The sequence below is a fragment of the Peromyscus maniculatus genome, chromosome X (genome assembly GCF_049852395.1).
Source record: "Peromyscus maniculatus bairdii isolate BWxNUB_F1_BW_parent chromosome X, HU_Pman_BW_mat_3.1, whole genome shotgun sequence".
Lineage (NCBI taxonomy): Eukaryota > Metazoa > Chordata > Mammalia > Rodentia > Cricetidae > Peromyscus > Peromyscus maniculatus.
In genome coordinates this window covers 111,028,304-111,045,512 of record NC_134875.1, presented here as the reverse complement: position 1 = coordinate 111,045,512, position 17,209 = coordinate 111,028,304, and the positions used below count along the sequence as shown (strand labels likewise).

The 17,209-nt window shown below is 38.3% G+C and overlaps 1 pseudogene; it reads left to right on the top strand.

The window, feature by feature from the left end:
- Positions 1 to 447: 447 nt before the first annotated feature.
- Positions 448 to 6,730, top strand: LOC143270879 (actin, cytoplasmic 1 pseudogene; annotated as a pseudogene).
- The last annotated feature ends 10,479 nt before the right edge of the window (positions 6,731 to 17,209 follow it).

Below are 17,209 nucleotides of genomic sequence, written 5' to 3'. Positions count from 1 at the left end.
ACCTTTAATCCCAGTATTTGGGAAGCACACCTGCCATTAATCCCAGCACTAAGTAAGGAAGTGATGGTTAAGCAGTGAAAGGTATATAAGATATGAGGAGACAGAAACTAAGGCTTTTCAATTGAGGAAGCTCATTCAGCTAGAGGCCTATGGGCTGAGGAATGCTTTTCAGGTAGAGGAGTTGGTGAGGTAAGAGGTGGTGGCTGTGACTTGCTCTTCCTCTTTGATCTTTCAGCTTTCACCCCAATACCAGGCTCCAGTTTTTTTTTTTTTTTTATTAAAAGACCTTTAGGGATTCGTGTTACAGCCAGAGTGCATGGGTTCTTTTTAAATAAATCTCTTAGATTAGAAAGGCAATGCAGTCCTGTTGTCAAAAACCAAAACAACAACAATAACAAAAAACCTGAGCTCTTATCCCTTTGGCCTTTGCTGTTCAAAACTGAAATGTTGCAAATTGATTTTGAGATGGGAAGCCCTGCTAATGTCAGTTGAATGCTTACCCTGGAAATTTTTTGCCATTTCAAATAGTAAAAGTCTCTATAGGCTTTTCTTCTGATTCAGCAGCAGCCTGCTTTGCATTAAGAAAGGGCAAGCCAGACTCCTGAGTCTGGTAATTATGGCTAAGCTCTTAGATATTCTCTTTGGGAGATAACAAGTTCAGGTCTTCCTATATTATAAAGAGCTAGGAGGTGCTGGCTGTCTGGCTGATCCCTGAATTTGGAAACCAATTCAGCTCAGAACACTTTTGAAGCCTAAAGTAAAGGCATGCCTCTTGCCAAAAGGAGATTGCTTTAAAAAGAAACTGACCTGGAATGTGGCTCTCACCAAAGCATCTGCAGAGATCTTCGAGCAGGAGGCCATATTAATCATTCATGATCATGAAAATGCTGTACAACCCATAGCAAATGTTTCCTCCAAAGGAACTAAAACATCTTGGGGCATTGGGATGCAAATGGATCCTCAAAGAAATTGAACAAGCATTTTATGACTAGTTAGAATTAAGTGTTTGGCACCCATTTTTACTTTATTCCCCCAGTTTGGTTTATTGAGATGAAGTTTATGCTTTTTAATGTGGCCAGTGCTGTGTATCTTGACAAACACATATCGTCACATAACTGGCATCACATTTAAGATGGAGAACACGTGTATCATACTCCAAAGTTCTCTCATGCCCTTTTGGATTCAGCCCTTTCCAGCTACCCTCATGTCCTTGGCAATCACTGATGTATTCTGTCTCAACAACCTTGCTTTTTTCCAGAATGTCGTATAAATGGAACCATATATCTTGTAGCCTTCAGAGTCTGGTTTCTTTGATGGATATTTGGGTTGTGTAGTTCATTTCAATTTTACTACTATTTTCCTTTTCCACCATGGTGTACAGTTTAAAGAATGATTTACACTGACTTTCCCCCTATCTTACAATATTATTATTTTACTTTTTCTGATACTCAGTGAATGCTACAGAAAGTTTAAATGGCTTGCGAAGTTTACTAGTTGAGGCTACATCTTTGAATGTCATTATCTTAGAATAACCTTCTATCTCATATATCATGCCATGTCTCTGGCATGCAGTGAATGTTGTCAACTGAAGACCTACCTCTGTCTATTGAAAGTTACTGATGTACTATCTGTTTAACAGAATTTGGAGGGAGAAAATAGAGACTTAAAAAAACGAGGATCCTAATTGTGTTAATGCATATGGTATCAAGAAAATCAGTTTTGGACTTAGCCTTGGATGCATAGCCTAGCTCTTTCCATGATTAATTCTGTGCCCTGGGGGAAGCCTTTAACTTCTCTGAGCCTCAATTTCTTCATGCAGTCATTGCTTTCTATTGTATTGATCTCTGAGCCTTGTAATGATGAAGCTGTGTGTCCACAGTGCATTAAATACAGCAGCGGGGACAGGCTAATCTCTTCCTTTTGTTATTTTCCTTCTTTTCCTAGTGTATGAACAAACTCATACAACAGACACCTACCGTGTACATACATTTGTCTACTAATATGAGGATAAACTGCTAGTAAACTTATGCAAGGAGGGATCACTGAGATTGGAGAGAGGACAGATGAACTCAGAGCACTAGACATATCAGTCTCAGAATTGCAGGACAGATGGATATGAAAGCCTTTCCCACCAGAGATCCCTTGGGCCTCCTCTCATGCCTAATCCCATCTGTATTGAGAGGAAGCCTGTGTGGCTGCCATCTTTGGCTCATTTACATTATTTATTTACTGTCTGTTTTCTGCTGAATGAGGCTAGGGGCTGGTCTTAGATGAAATTTTGGGTAATATTTAGTTAGTGTGGTACTGTTTTGTGCTTATAGTGACTTGTCCTCCTGGGTCTGGGAAAGGAAGGTATTTGGAGCTCCATGATTTAGGGCTTGGATAAGGGGGAAGACCTTTTGCTTACAATGTGGGAAGGCCTGGGTTTATTTTCCATGACTGTAAAACTAACTAACCAACCAACTGAACAAAAGGCCCTATCTCTACACTCAGACCTCCTATTTCTACCATCAATACTGCCCATTTAATCATTAGAAAAAATTGATAATGTAAATGACAAGAATCTTTTCAGTTCCTGTACATAAATTTTCATAGTAGCTAATAGTTTAAATCATAGACTTTTGGGGAACACTTAACTTTTTACCAACAGATACTTGTACAGGAAAAGAATGCCCATGATAGAATTTCAGCAGTATTTTGTAGTAGGAAGAGGTCTGGAATAGACACCTGGGCCCTTTCACTTGTGTTTTGAGCAAGTCTAGGACCTGAGATAAATACCATATGTGTAAGTGTATAAGATGTCCCTATATTGGGCTGGGGAGATGGCTCAGGGGTTGGGAGCACTGGCTGTTCTTCCAAAGGACCAGGTTTAATTCCCAGCACCCACATGGAAGCTCACAACTGTTTGTAACTCCAGTTCCAGGAGATCTGATACCTTCACACTAGTGCACATAAAACAAACTATTAAAAATAAAGAAGCCTGCTGAGTAACCCAGGGGTAGCAAGCTGTACTCTTTCAAGGCCTCTGCTTCTTCCAAAGATGTCCCTATATCTTTTGGGTCTGTTTTCTGGCTCTATCTGGAACATTTCACATTATTCTGTATGCTAGTAACTAGTTAGCTCATTCTTAAGACCAAGTCCTCTTTATTCTAGTACCCAAATACACATAGACTGTGCCATTTAAAAAATGTATCATGATGACTCCTTTGGAGGCACTCAGTTCTGCTTCTTTGTTCTGTATGGGAAGCTTGATGTTAAGGACCACAGTTGTCACCATTTTTGGTCTTTCTTTTGTGCAGCAGTTAAAACATTGGTCACAGTGAGAAAACACTGGTCTTTCCACTATTATTCATCACCTGTGACTCAGAGTCCAAAGGAACAAGGTTAGTGACTCACGGAAGGAAGAAAATCAAGTGTATGTTGACATACCAGAGGAACTTGACTTCTTTGTAAATGGAAGATTAGAAGAGCACTTTTTTTTTCAAATCTGTGCTAATAGTTTTAAAATACGTGTTTGAAAAAATAAAGACTTTGGGAAGCAAGATCAGTTTTCTCTTAGTACATTTTTTCCTGTATAATAAATCCTGTCCCTTTGAATAGAATGTAATCTAATACATTAAAAAGTCCTGAGGCTTTTATTTTAAAGGCAGTGATATTGCTACAGGCAAAGTAATTATACCCATTATCTTCTCAAAATGTCAGTGGAGCTTTGGCATCAAAATCCCAGAGGAATCCCAAATTGCCTAACTAGTTTGAAAATTTTAAGAAATGTATTCTTGGAGGGGAAAAAAGGTACTTAAGAGACAAGGAACTCTGAAGCCTACATTATACAAAAAGTCACAATAACTCATACTTCTTTTTCAAAATTCATTCTTACATTGCTTTGGGACTTTGTTTTTACAGTACGCCTTATATAGTTTGCAAACAATTAACATACTCTTTGAACTTCAAGAGTGAACCATTATTTGAACTATGTGATTGAAAGTATCACTTATTAACAATCCATCATCACAAAGATTACCCTTTTAGTAAAAATAAAGTGAACATGTCATAAAAATTGGAGTGTTTCTTTTTTAACAGGAAATAGCTATAAAGTGTTATTGTTATTAACTACAGTTTTCTACGATTTGCTGGTCCACCTCAGTAAGCTGAAACAGTTAAAACTGGTGTGAGGAAGAAAAAATAGTTAATTTTAAAGTTCCTAAGAATTGAGCTAAATATGGTGGATATGTGGCAGAGAGAATATGTCTGACTTACCTAAGATATTACTGACCTCAGCACTGAAAGTTCCTTAATTGATATCTTCCTCTGCCTTAGGCAAATTGAGAAGGTGGTTTACCCTAAATAAAGTTAAATTGCCTCATAAACTCCTACTCACAAGGAAACTAGTCTACTAGAGGAGATGATATAGATCTGTGCAATGAGAAGTTTAATAACTGTATTAATAATAGTGTTGATAATGTACTGTCAAAGTTAGTGCAAATACTGCATGTAAATTACTAGTTTTTCAAAGTATTGAATCTAAGAGCCAGAAAGATGGCTCAGGGGTTAAGAGCATATACTGCTCTTACAGATGATGAACCCAATTTCTAGCACCCATGTTGGGCCGCTCACAACTGCCTCTAACTCTAATTCCAGGGAATCAAATATCTTCTTCTGGCCACCACAGGCTCCTGCACTCAGGTGTATACACCCACATGCAGATAGATATACCACATATACATAATTAAAAATAACTCCTTTTAATTTATTGGACCATGGAGATAGAGTTCAAGAATTGGATACCTGTTATATAGTAAGGTAGTTATTGTATTAGTAAGTTTTCCTCAGAAAACCATATATCAGACAAACCCAGTAGCTTGTAGATTTCCCAGTGTCAGTAAATAGTTAAGCTGGAATTAAGACTCAGATCTTGGTCAAGTCTGTGTCCACCTGAGAGCACAAGCCTCTGGCAACCAGTCTGCTACAGGTCTACACCTGCTATCAATTCAGTCATGGATGATGCAATATCCCTGCAATTTGTTCTGGACAATGGTTCTGACATGGGCAAAGCCAGCTTTATGGGTGACAATGCTCCCTGGGCCAAATTCTTCTCCATTATGGACTGCCCTAGGTGCCTGGGCATGATGGTGAGACTCCTACCTGGACAACTAGCCCCAGAACAAGAGAAGAATCCTCATCTGAAGTACCCCATTTATCACAGCATTGTCACCAACTAGGAGGACATGGAGAAGACCTTGCACCATATCTTCTGCAACAATCTGCATGTGGCCCCCAAGGAACAACCCATGCTGCTCACTGAGGCACCCTTGAACCTCAAGTCCAACTGTGAAAAGATGACCCAGATTATGTTTGAGACTTCATTACCCCAGCCATGTATGTAACAGTCTAAGCTGTGCTGTTCCTATTCACCTCTGGCCATGCCACCATCAATTAGAGATAGGGTTTTACACACTGTGCCCATCTATGAGGGCTAAGCAATTCCCATGCCATTCTGCATCTGGTCCTGTCTGACTAGGACCTGGCAGACTACATCATGAAGATTCTGACTGAGTCTGGCTACAGTTTCACCACCAGAGACAGTGGGAAATCAGGCTTGACATCAAGAAGAAGCTGTGTTATGTTGCCATAGACTTTGAGCAAGAGATGGCCATTGCTGCATCCTCTTTCTCCCTGGAGTAGAACAACCAGCTGCCTGATGGCCAAGTCTTCACTATTGGCAATAAGTAGTTCTCTTGCCCTGAGGTTCTCTTCCAGTCTTCTTTCCTGGTATGGAATCCTGTGCAGTCACAAAACTATATTCAATTCCATCATGAAGAGTGACATTAACATCCACAAAGACTTCTGTCTGGTGGCACCACCATGTACCCAAACATGTCTGAACAGATGTAGAAGGAGATCACTGCTCTGCCTCCCAGCATCATGAAGATCAAGATAATTGCTCCTCTTGATTACAAGTACTAAGTAGATTGGTGGCTCCATCTTGCCCTCACTATCCACCTTCTTGTAGATGTGGATCAGCAAGCAGGAGAAGGATGAGTCAGGCCCATCCATTATGCACACTGAATGCTTCTAGTGAGGCTGTTACTGAGCTGTGCTTTACACCCTTTCTTGACAAAACCTGATTTTCATAGGAAGAGCCTTGAGGGGTGGGGCAAGGAAGAGAAGAAGAGAGGAAGTGATGGAGAGACACTGTTGCCATAGCCTTATTTTTTAATTAAAAATAGTGTTGTTTTGTTTGGAACTTCTGACTGAGAGTTTAAAAACTGGACTGTAACTGAACTTTTCTCCGATCCTGCCCCAGCCCACAGGCCCCACAGCCACTTATAAAATAATCACTCAGAGGCTTATATTAATCAAAATTGCTTGGCCATTAGCTCAGGCCTACCATAGACTAGCTCTTACATTTAAACTTAGCCTATTGCTGTTCATCTATATGTCACCACGTGTTCTGTGGCTTTACCTTGTACAATTACATACTCCATGAACAGCAGACTGGCATCTTCTGACTCAGCCTTCCACTTCCCAGAATTCTTCTTGTCTGTTTATCCCACCTATACTTCCTGCCTGGCTACTGGCCAATCAGTGTTTTATTTATCAACCAATCAGAGCAACACATTCACAGCATACAGAACATGCCACAGCACCTCACCCTTTTACCTTTTTTTTTTTCAAAAAGGAAGGTTTTAACTTTAACATAGTAAAATTACATATAACAAAACAGTTATCAAGCAAGAATTATAATATCTAGTCTATTTGTATTTGTCAAAATTAAAGAAGATATCTTATCTATCCTATATTTGTGAGTCTAAGGTTTCATTTCTAATTTATCTTTTATGATAACTAAGGAAATTATAGCTTTCTAGTCTTAAACTATATCAAAGACCTCAGAAGGATATAACCTGAGAAATGGGAGAAGGATGCAAACAACTTTCGGGAGTCTTGAGAGAGTAGACAGAGACAGCTGATAGCCTGATAGTCATTCAAAGTTCTTTTGTAAAGTTGGGGCATCTGTCTTCAGCCCATAGGCCTAGAGTCTCTCAGTTACTTCTCTCTGTGTCCTGTAGAATGTCTGGTAGTTTCCTCTGTGAAGCAAGAACCTGAAGGACCATTTTGTCAAGCAAAGTTCAGTGGTCACCTTTCTATGGGTCCTGTATGTCCAGGCAAGATCAAACAGTCCAGGCAAGAACAGTTTTTTTTCCCAAATGGCTATTTTTGCCAAGAAGAAGATAAACTCCATATAGAGTGTTTTCAATGCCCATCTTTCTCTCTGAAGTAAATCGGTGCTGCCAGGAGCAACATGTTTCACTGTCCAGAAAGTCTAAATTTTTTAAAACATTTTAAATGCCATATTCTGTAGATCTTTGAAGAGTTTGAAAATTACCTACCTAATTGAATTATATCTGTGTATACCTAGAAAACTTAACATGACTATAAGTTTGACTATCAAAGAAGACTAATTATTAATTATCCATTATAATCTAAATGAGTTACATAAACATGAAACATTTCTGAACAAGTTGTTCTTTAAAAGTAGGTTCATTAATCTACCCCTTCATGCTATCATTATCTATACTATCCCCTTTCTTCTTTAGAAAGAGATTGCATTTATAATCAACCTGGTTTAAATAAAAATAAACATTCATAAACAATATTTTGGGAATTTGGGCATAGCTTCTCATACTAGTTCCTGCTGGATGAGGGTGCTGTATTCTCATGGGGACACAAAGAAAAATTTCTAATTATGGAGTAGTCCATGAGGCTGTATTATCTGAGCCAGTTGCCTTGAAACTGTTCTGTATGTTGGATCATCTGGGCCATGGTGTCATTGGAGACCTTTCAGGTGGTCTTGGCTGGTCAAACTTGATGTATCTTAACCTGAAACAAATCCATAACCTCTTGTTTCCTGTGGAAACACAAACAGAGCCTCCTTTCCAAAGCAATATATACTTATATCCAAATTTTGAAGTCAAAGTACCTTTAAAATACACATATTGGAGCTGGGCGGTGGTGGCGCACGCCTTTAATCCCAGCACTCGGGAGGCAGAGCCAGGCGGATCTCTGTGAGTTCGAGGCCAGCCTGGGCTACAGAGTGAGTTCCAGGAAAAGGTGCAAAGCTACACAGAGAAACCCTGTCTCAAAAACACACAAAAAAAATACACATATTGGTTTAACTCAGCAGCCTTTACAATCAAATGTCTCTCTGGAGTTAAAAATCCCAAAGACAACACAATCCAGATTCTCTGTGTGATATCCATCTTTACATGGGTTATTTTTTATATTACTTTTACTTTCTCTTTAAAGACTTTATTTTTTAAAACTATCTACTTCTTTATACAACTGCATATATTACTTTTTTCTCTCTTCCAAGCCTACGTAGATTTTTACACACATTGTAAATCATTTAGAGGTTTATCCCATATCAATCTGTCTTATTCTGAATCTATTGCTTTAAACTGCAGCAGTTAGTACTGAATGACACCGCCCACCTCAGCTTTTCAACGTGGTGGGGATAATTCACTGCTAGTTCTGGGAGCCATGCTGTCCTCTGACTCTGAGGGGCAGTCAGTCTATGCTTCCATTCAGCAGTGTGTAGCCCAAAAACCTTCCCTTCCTTCCTTCCTTCCTTCCTTCCTTCCTTCCTTCCTTCCTTCCTTCCTTCCTTCCTTCCTTCCTTCCTTCCTTTCTTTTTGTATTAGCAAAGGCTAAATCCACCGTGCTGTATGCTGCACAGCTTGGAGACACCTCTGTGTAACATGGCGTAGATCAAGCCCACATGCTATGAACCCTCCATAGAGTAGCTCAAGCCTGCATGTTGCGGCGTCTCACCACCTGCATGAGACATGAAGAAGGAACCTGGTTTTGGCTGCATTTAGAATTCCTTATTAAGTATTCCCAGGTTTCAGGTGGAAACTCAAGCCATTGGGCACCATTTGTAGCTGGAGTTTTCTCCAGTCCCACTTGGGCCCGCAGCTGCTCAGATCCAAGTAAACACACAGAGACTTATATTACTTATAAACTGTATAGCAGTGGTAGGCTTCTTGCTATCTAGTTCTTATATCTTAAATTAACTCATTTCTATTAATCTATAAGTTGCCACATGGCTCATGGCTTACTGGTATCTTACATTTTGTTTTTCATGGTGGCGGCTGGCAGCATCTTTTTACTCAGCCTTTCTCTTCCCAGCCCAGGGCTGATGAAATAATAGTATGACTGGTCTCACAGTTTGAAGCAGTTGATGAACCTTTGAGTAAAAGAATTACGTTTTGTGCTATGTTTCCTTTTTTTAAAAAAAATTTTCCTCCAAGACACTTGGTTGGCATCTTCCTCTGTCTAATCCATAGCATCATTGGAGGGCTGAGTCTGTGCACCTGTTAGACTGGTCTTAAGTGTGCACCATAATGTCTCCTCTGGTTTTAACCCGTCATCCCATTTATAGGTCTGGTCCTGCTTCCAGGTTAATTGTTGCCAAATATGAAGTCTGTGGCATCCTGAATTACCATAATATTAAAATTGTTGATGCCCTAACAATCACCATAGGCTCTGAAATAGGCCAAAAGTCTGTACTGTGGTTATTTTCTTTTTTATTTTATAATTTAATTTAATTTTACATATCAGCCACAGATTCCCCTGTCCTCGCTCCCCCCACCCTTCCCACCCTCCACCCAGCCCACCCCCTGTACCTATCTCCTCCAGAGAAATTAAAGGTACTCTGCTCTAGGGCTAAGTACCATTTCGTTTTACTTTTTTCATTGTATATAGTCATTGTACATGGTACTTTGCTACATAAGGGCACATTCACACAATTATAAATTGTGCATTGAGCACATTCTACTCATATCCTCTTTACTCTTCCCTCTCCTCTTCCCCTGCATGCTAGTCCCCTCTATTAGACAGCTTTGCTTATACTGTAATATCATATATACATACATGATTTTTTGAATCTCTATAAAATCTAGGAACCACACATGAGAGAAAATATATACCTATATTTCTGAGACTGCCTTAATTTACTTAACATGACTATCTCCAGGTGCATATATTTTTCCTGAAAAGGACATAAGTTCATCATTTTTTCTGACCAAAGACCATTCTATTGTGTATACACCACTTTTGTTTTATACATTCATTTATTGTTCCTAGTTTGGTTCCATAACTTAGCTATTGCCAACAACGATGTAGTAAGTATTTTTGTAATACATTGACTTTGAGTCCTTTGGTAGTTTTATTTTCAGGAAGCTACATATTGACTTATTCATAGTGGCTGAATTAGTAAATTCCCACCACCACTATATAAAGAACTTTTCTTGATCCATGTTCTGAACGTGAGAGAGCATTATTGCTTTCCTTAAGTCTTCAATCTTAGCATCAGGTGTATCCTGTCATTTATGCACAGGTTCATTCATTCATTCATTCATTCATTTGTTTATGCTCCTGTGAGCCAGTCATTCTGCCCCTGTTGTCTGTATTAGTCCTTTATTTACAGCTTTAATCATTGCTCATGGCCTGGATTCTTTCATGTAGTGCCTTTCTCACATGATTCAACTTGTAAAATTACTTATTTATGTATAAATCCTGAACTTCACCTTGTCTGAATGAACCATTTGGACATGGATACTGCTTTGATCATCTAGCTAACCTATAGAATCAGCTCCTGAATTACTTGAAGTCCTAGTTACAAACTGAATGCATTTTACTCACATGTCTTCTTTCACCCTCTCCTCAATAACCATATTTTCATAGGCTTCATGGCCTAAATTTTATGGAAAATAACCAGAGTACTAATACATGAAAGAGAGATTGACTGATTCAGTAATTCTTTACAAACAGAAGACAGTCTGTGAAACTTTTAGTGAGAAATACTAAGTGACTGACTTACCATTGCTAAAGTGTAGAATTCACAATGAATTAGTTACAATAGTTACAAACCTTTGTGCACCAAGTAACATAGCATCAACATATATTTTTGAAAACAATGCTTATAGGGTTCACAACTAGGTGAGGCTGATGGTTAGTCTTCTCTGTTGGTATGCTTTTGGGTTGGAGCCAGCTTGATTTCTCCATGTTCTAAGACTCAAATTGGTATCCTCAGCAACAGGTTCTTACTGTTAATTTTTAGAGGGTAACCAGAATGAGTGGCAATAGACTGCAATGTTGGGCATCTATAGGATATTACTTGTTAACAATACAAAAAATGGTAACCCATTCCTGAGACTAGTGTATTTATTTAATAGCCTGTGATGTCTCAGAGGGATATTATCACTCTGTTACTGGTTAACTCCATTTCAATTCTTTTTATTTATGTGTGTATATATATAGGAAGTTTCTATACCAGCAGGATGCCATATGACTTTTTCCCAAAGGTCTTTAATGTTATTTATCCCTCTTTGTATTCCATTTTCTACCCTAACCTCTCATCTCCCATCCAATTGAACACTTTCTGTTTCTATTATTTCCCTTTAACACTTTATATCATTGGTTTCTATCTGTGCACTTTTGAAAGGCCCTATCCATGCTCAGTTACTAATTTCCTGACCTCTATGGGTATTCCAAGTAAAACAAACATACCTAAAGATTCAAAGCTAACATCTACAAATGAGAGAAAATGTGATGTTTGTCTTTTTGTATCTGAGTTACATCACTCAGAATGATTGTTTCAAGTTCTATCCATTCACCTATGATCCACAACCTCATTGTTAACAACTGAATAATAGTTCATTGTGTAAATATACAACATTTTTGTTACTCAATTTTGCAATTTTGGGCTATTATGAATAGAGCAGAAATGAACATGGATGAGCAAGTGTCTCTATAGTAGAATGTAGAATCCTTTGGCTATATGTCCAAGAGTGGCATAGATGGATCTTAAGGTAGATTGATTCCTATCTTTCTGAGAAACCTCCACAATATTTTCCATAGTGGCTACACCAGTTTGCACTCCTAACACAGTGGATGAGTGTTCCCTTTATTCCATATCCTTGCCAGCATGAACTGTCATTTGTTTTATTGATCTTGGCCATTCTGACTGGTATAAGATGAAATCTCAAAGTAGTTTTAATTTGTATCTCCCTGGTGACTAAGTATATTGAACATTAAAAAAATGTTTCTGAGCCATTTGTATTTCATTTTTTTAGAACTCTGTTTAGTTCCATGCCACAGTTTTAAATTTATTTGCTTGTTTTCTTGATGATTAGGGTTTTGATTTTTCTTGGTTTGGGTTTTTATTATCTATCTATCTATCTATCTATCTATCTATCTATCTATCTATCTATCTATCTATCTATCTACCTATCTATTTATTAACTTGTTTTATTTTAGGCAGGGTCTCATTGTGTAGCTCTGGCTAGTCTTGTAAGGATTTTTCTTCATTCTTCAGGCTGCCTCTTAATGCAAACAATGGTGTCTTTTGCTGTACAGAACCTAGTTTTGTTGAAGACACTGTCTTTTTCCAGTGTGTAATTTTGACTTCTTTATAAAAAAAAATCAGGTGTCCACAGATGTGTGGATTTATTTCTGGGTCTTCAATTCAATTCTATTGATCAGTATGTCTGGTTTTATACCAATACTATGCTGTTTTTATTACTGTAGCTCTGTAGTATCACTTGAAATTGGGGGCTGGTGATGTGCCTGGTTCTTTTATTATTCAGGATTGTTTCAGCTATCCTGTTTTTTGTGTGTGTATGTTTCTATAGGAAGCTGTAAATTGTCTTTTTAATTTCTGTGAAGAATTGTGTTGAAATGTTGATTGGTGGTGTGTTGAATCTATAGATTGCCTTTGGTAGGGTGGCCATGTTTGCAAAATTAATTCTGCCAACCCATGAGCATTCAAGGTCTTTCTGACTTTTAGAATCACCTTCGGTTTCTTTATTCAGTGTCTTAAAGTTTTCATTGTAGAAGTCTTTCACTTTCTGGGTTGTTTTATTCCAAGATTTTTTTTTTGAGGCTAGTATGGATGGTATTATTTCTCTGATTTCTTTATTTCTTTCTCAGTATGATTCTTTAGGATCTTTTAAGTATAGAATCACATCATCTGAAAATTAGGATAGTTTGACTTCTACCTATCCTATTTGCATCCTCTTGATATCCTCCATTTGTTTATTGCTCTAGCTAAAATTTCAAATTCTATATTGAACAGTAAAGGGGAAATGGACATTCTTGTTTGTTTCTGATTTTAGTGCAAATGTGTTGAATTTTTTTCTGAGATGTTGGTGTATATATTACCTTCATTATCTTGAGATATACTGCCTTATTTTTATTGCCATATATTAGTGAAGCTCTTGACTCTCATCAAAGAAGATTATTTGTTTAATAGATAGCTATTGACAGACAAATCCACAACTGGTCAAGATGCATAGAATGAGAGACTATGGTATGCTCAGCCCTAAATGGGACATCTATGTCACATGTCACCCCTCTTTCTCCCAAGGCTCAGGGATCATTGTACTAAAAGATTATAAGAGCCACAGATGGTGGATGACTATAGGAAACAACATTTTCTGGAAACAGCATGGTTATTGCACACAGAAACTCACAGCAGTTGTGACAGCATGTACAAGTCTTACTCAAGGACCAGCATAGAGAGGGGTGGTGAGCGTGAGTTCCCACTCTTAGCTGAGGAGCTATTGGTCCTTGATTGCTTCTGGGAGGGAGGGAGTCAGTTTTCGTTAAGGATGTGTTGTGGCCTTGGTAGGTGGAATGCACTCCAGGAAATGGATACACGCCAATGAATGTATGGGCAGCACAAATTAGACTTGCTAGGTTTTAAAAGGGGGAACACAAAGTTGGGTGAGTAGGGATCGGGGGTAGATTTTGGAGAAGCTAGAGGGATGAATATAATCAAAATACATTGTATGCAATTCTCAAAGAACTAATAAAAACTGCTGTAAATATCAAAGTAATTTCAGGAGAACGCAATCAACTGATACTCTTAATTCTTAGAAATATAACTGTATAGCTTTTAATGGTAACAGATACCATCTCTCAGATGGTCTCCCATTTATTAGACATCCAAGAGACATTTTTAAACATTAACTAATCAATACAGATACAATGTACTTCTGTAAAAGTTTCACAAACAGAAATTGTATCATCTTATCTAACTAAGGGTGATGCCATAAGAATGAGAAATTGACTAAAATGCCCAGGCGAAATCAGAAATTAAACTTTGCACCAAAATTTTTGGATGAAAAGTGACCTGAAAATAAAGTTTTAAATTAAAATATGCTACATGTTAAACCACATAAATGTAGATAGATAGCAGTGTGCAAGTGTATGCAAAACCACTGATGAACTGACATTCTAGAATCAGGTTCCAATGTTCCAGTAGTTGTTCAAGCAGTCAGAAGCTTCTGACTTGAAAGCCTATGAATCTATTTGATAGGCCACATGATGGCCACTGGAGTCAGCTACTGCTGAATTTAAAGCTGCCTCACAAAGTGGATATTTTAAGGAAATTTTATTGTTAAAATGATGTCATTATTAGTCTTCTCTCAATTCTGCCCCATAGAATCACCTTCACAGTCCTCCCAGCAAAAGTAGCCACAGAAGAGAAACAATGACATACAAGTGCTTTGGGGGCTTCTTCTTTGGTATCAGTAGCAGGTCAGGATAACGAAAACTATTCCAGCACACCAGAGAAGAGTTTATACAGAGAAACAGGTTACAACAGTGTTTGGAAGGGTAAAGGTGGGCTACATATGTATGTCCCAACATAGCCATTGAAGGCATTTCCAAAGACCTTGGTTTTGACCTACTTCCTGCTTTCCAATCTGCTAGGAAGGAGTACCTCCTTTTGGCAAAATCGAAGTGGAATCCAAATGACAAGAGTGTTTATGCTTACTCTCTCTTTTCACTTTATTTCTTCTCTCCCTCCTATCCTTTCTCTCTCCTTCCTTTCTTATGTTTGCCTCATAAATCATAGCTTTTTTTGCCCAGAGTGGTTTATTTTATTTTATTTATTTTTACTATTTTGTGCATGAATGCCATGATCATTTCATCCTCCACTTCCCTTCCACCACTGTCCATCCCTCTCCATCTCCACACATCTGTCTCTCACACGCCTGTCTGTTTTCTTTTGAGAGCCAACTGATATTCTCTCAAGGCCCTAAATATATGGAATGTTTTAAACTATCCTTTGCTATTTGTGGCTGATTTTTCAGTGTTATGTTTAGAAAAAGCAGAATGTAAGACTTTTGCTTGCCCTAGACCACGGTCAAATTTTATTCCACTTGTGATGACAAAGAATATGTTTCCTGCTTACTTCATATAAAACTAGATATGTTCTTCACATGGACCAAAGTCCACTTCCTTCTATAAATCTATTCAATTTCTGCTCTGACCTCAGCCTGTGGGAAATCCAAGTAGTAGAATGACTAACAGTAATTTATGAATTTTGAAATAAACACTTTCTGATTACATGGCTCATCAGCACATCTAATGTGTATAATAGCATTTATAATGTAAATTTAGTGTGTTGTTTGGATTTTTTTTAAAAAGTGTTCTCTTCTGGCCTTAGGGGCATGGGAGCAGGAGAGCTGGTGCTGCCCCTCACCAGCTGCAGCACTTGGGAGAGTGGGCCATGCGGCTTGCCTGGGCAGCACAGTAGAGCTGGCGCTGGTGGCGTGTGTGAAAGTGAGCCAGCTAATTTTCCTGCAGCAGCCCAGGAGAACTGACCCCACCCCTTACTGCCAGCTACTTTGGGTGGGCTAGCCAAGGCAGTGCTGGAGAGCTGGCCCTGATTGTGAGACTGAGGAAGAGCTGGCAGGCTGACCAACCCACCTACTACCAAGTCCCAGAACTGCTGGAATATATGAAAGGGCTGGTCTTGCAGATCCAAAGCTGCAGGATCTCCAAGACACAGAGTGACAACAGGGTATCCAACAGGAGTCCCAGGGAGGGCCCGGTATCAATATTATAGCAGAAGCCAGACCAATGACTCACTGCAATGAACAATGGGGTTTACAACACTATGTCACACTGCATCTTCTACACTGAGACTTTTTAAATTGTATTTTATTGGGGGGGGTATTGCAATGGCAGAGGACAGATACAAAGGAATGGGAAGAATGGGATCAGGATGTGAAATCCACAAAGAATCAATAGAAAGGTTTTTTTAAGTGATCTCTTTCAAATACAGGAAAGGGAGGGGGCTTGGTGGCTGGGAGCCTTGCTGCTCTTCCAGATGGCCTGAGTTCAGTTTCCAGTACCTATCTCTGCAGACTCAGAACTGTCTGTAACTGTAGCTCCATGAGATCTAACATCTCTGGCCTCCACAGACACAAAGCACTCATATGCACAACCCCATGTGCAGGCACACATACCTGCAAATAATTAATAATAACAATCTTAAAATAAAATAAAGGTAAAATATTGACATTAATTTGGAGGGAAAAATATCCTTATATACTTTACATACTGAAGTTCTAGCAGTTGGCTGGATTGTAATTGCATACTTATTATTGAAACAAATCAATGCTGTGATAATAATTGATAATTGTGAAAGCTATTAATTTTATGTACAAAAACAGTTATTAAGATTTTTCAAACAGTTGGATGAATAGTTAAATAGATTTGTGCTTCCAGCACCATGCAAGAATACATTTCTGCTGTTTAACACACACAATCTGTGGTAATTTGTAGTAGTATCTCTACTAAACCAATACACAATTATTTCATGTCTCAGATATGCAGAATAGTTAGTACAGGAGAGAGCCACTAGTTAATAAAGTAAAGTAATGAGTTTAAAGATCTGCTATTAGATATGACTTATTTTAAACATCTTAGATTAGATTATACGTAAAACAGAATACTAATTGCATTTTATTTACAAGAGTTGAGAAATGATTCTTGTGTTGCAGAAGTTTATTCTACAATAACGCCTTTCAGATTTGATCAAATACTAGTCAAGCTGGTGAAGCTTTGTACAACTGCAATTTGTATATGTGTGTGTGGTTTATGAATTTTATTATGTTCATTTCTTATTTGCTTTACTTATAGGTTCTAGAGGGAACTGTTGAAAATTTTTGAGTAGAGGGCTGGGGTATAGCTCAGAAATTGTGTGCTTCCTTAGCATGTGTGAAATCAGGGTTCAATCCCCAGCACTGCTAAAAAGTATGAGTAGAAATAGTGATTTAATTCTGTGAGTTATTGTTAAAGTATTACAAGGGCCTATATTGAAGTGTATTTATGTTGGTGTTGAGTCAGTATTCTT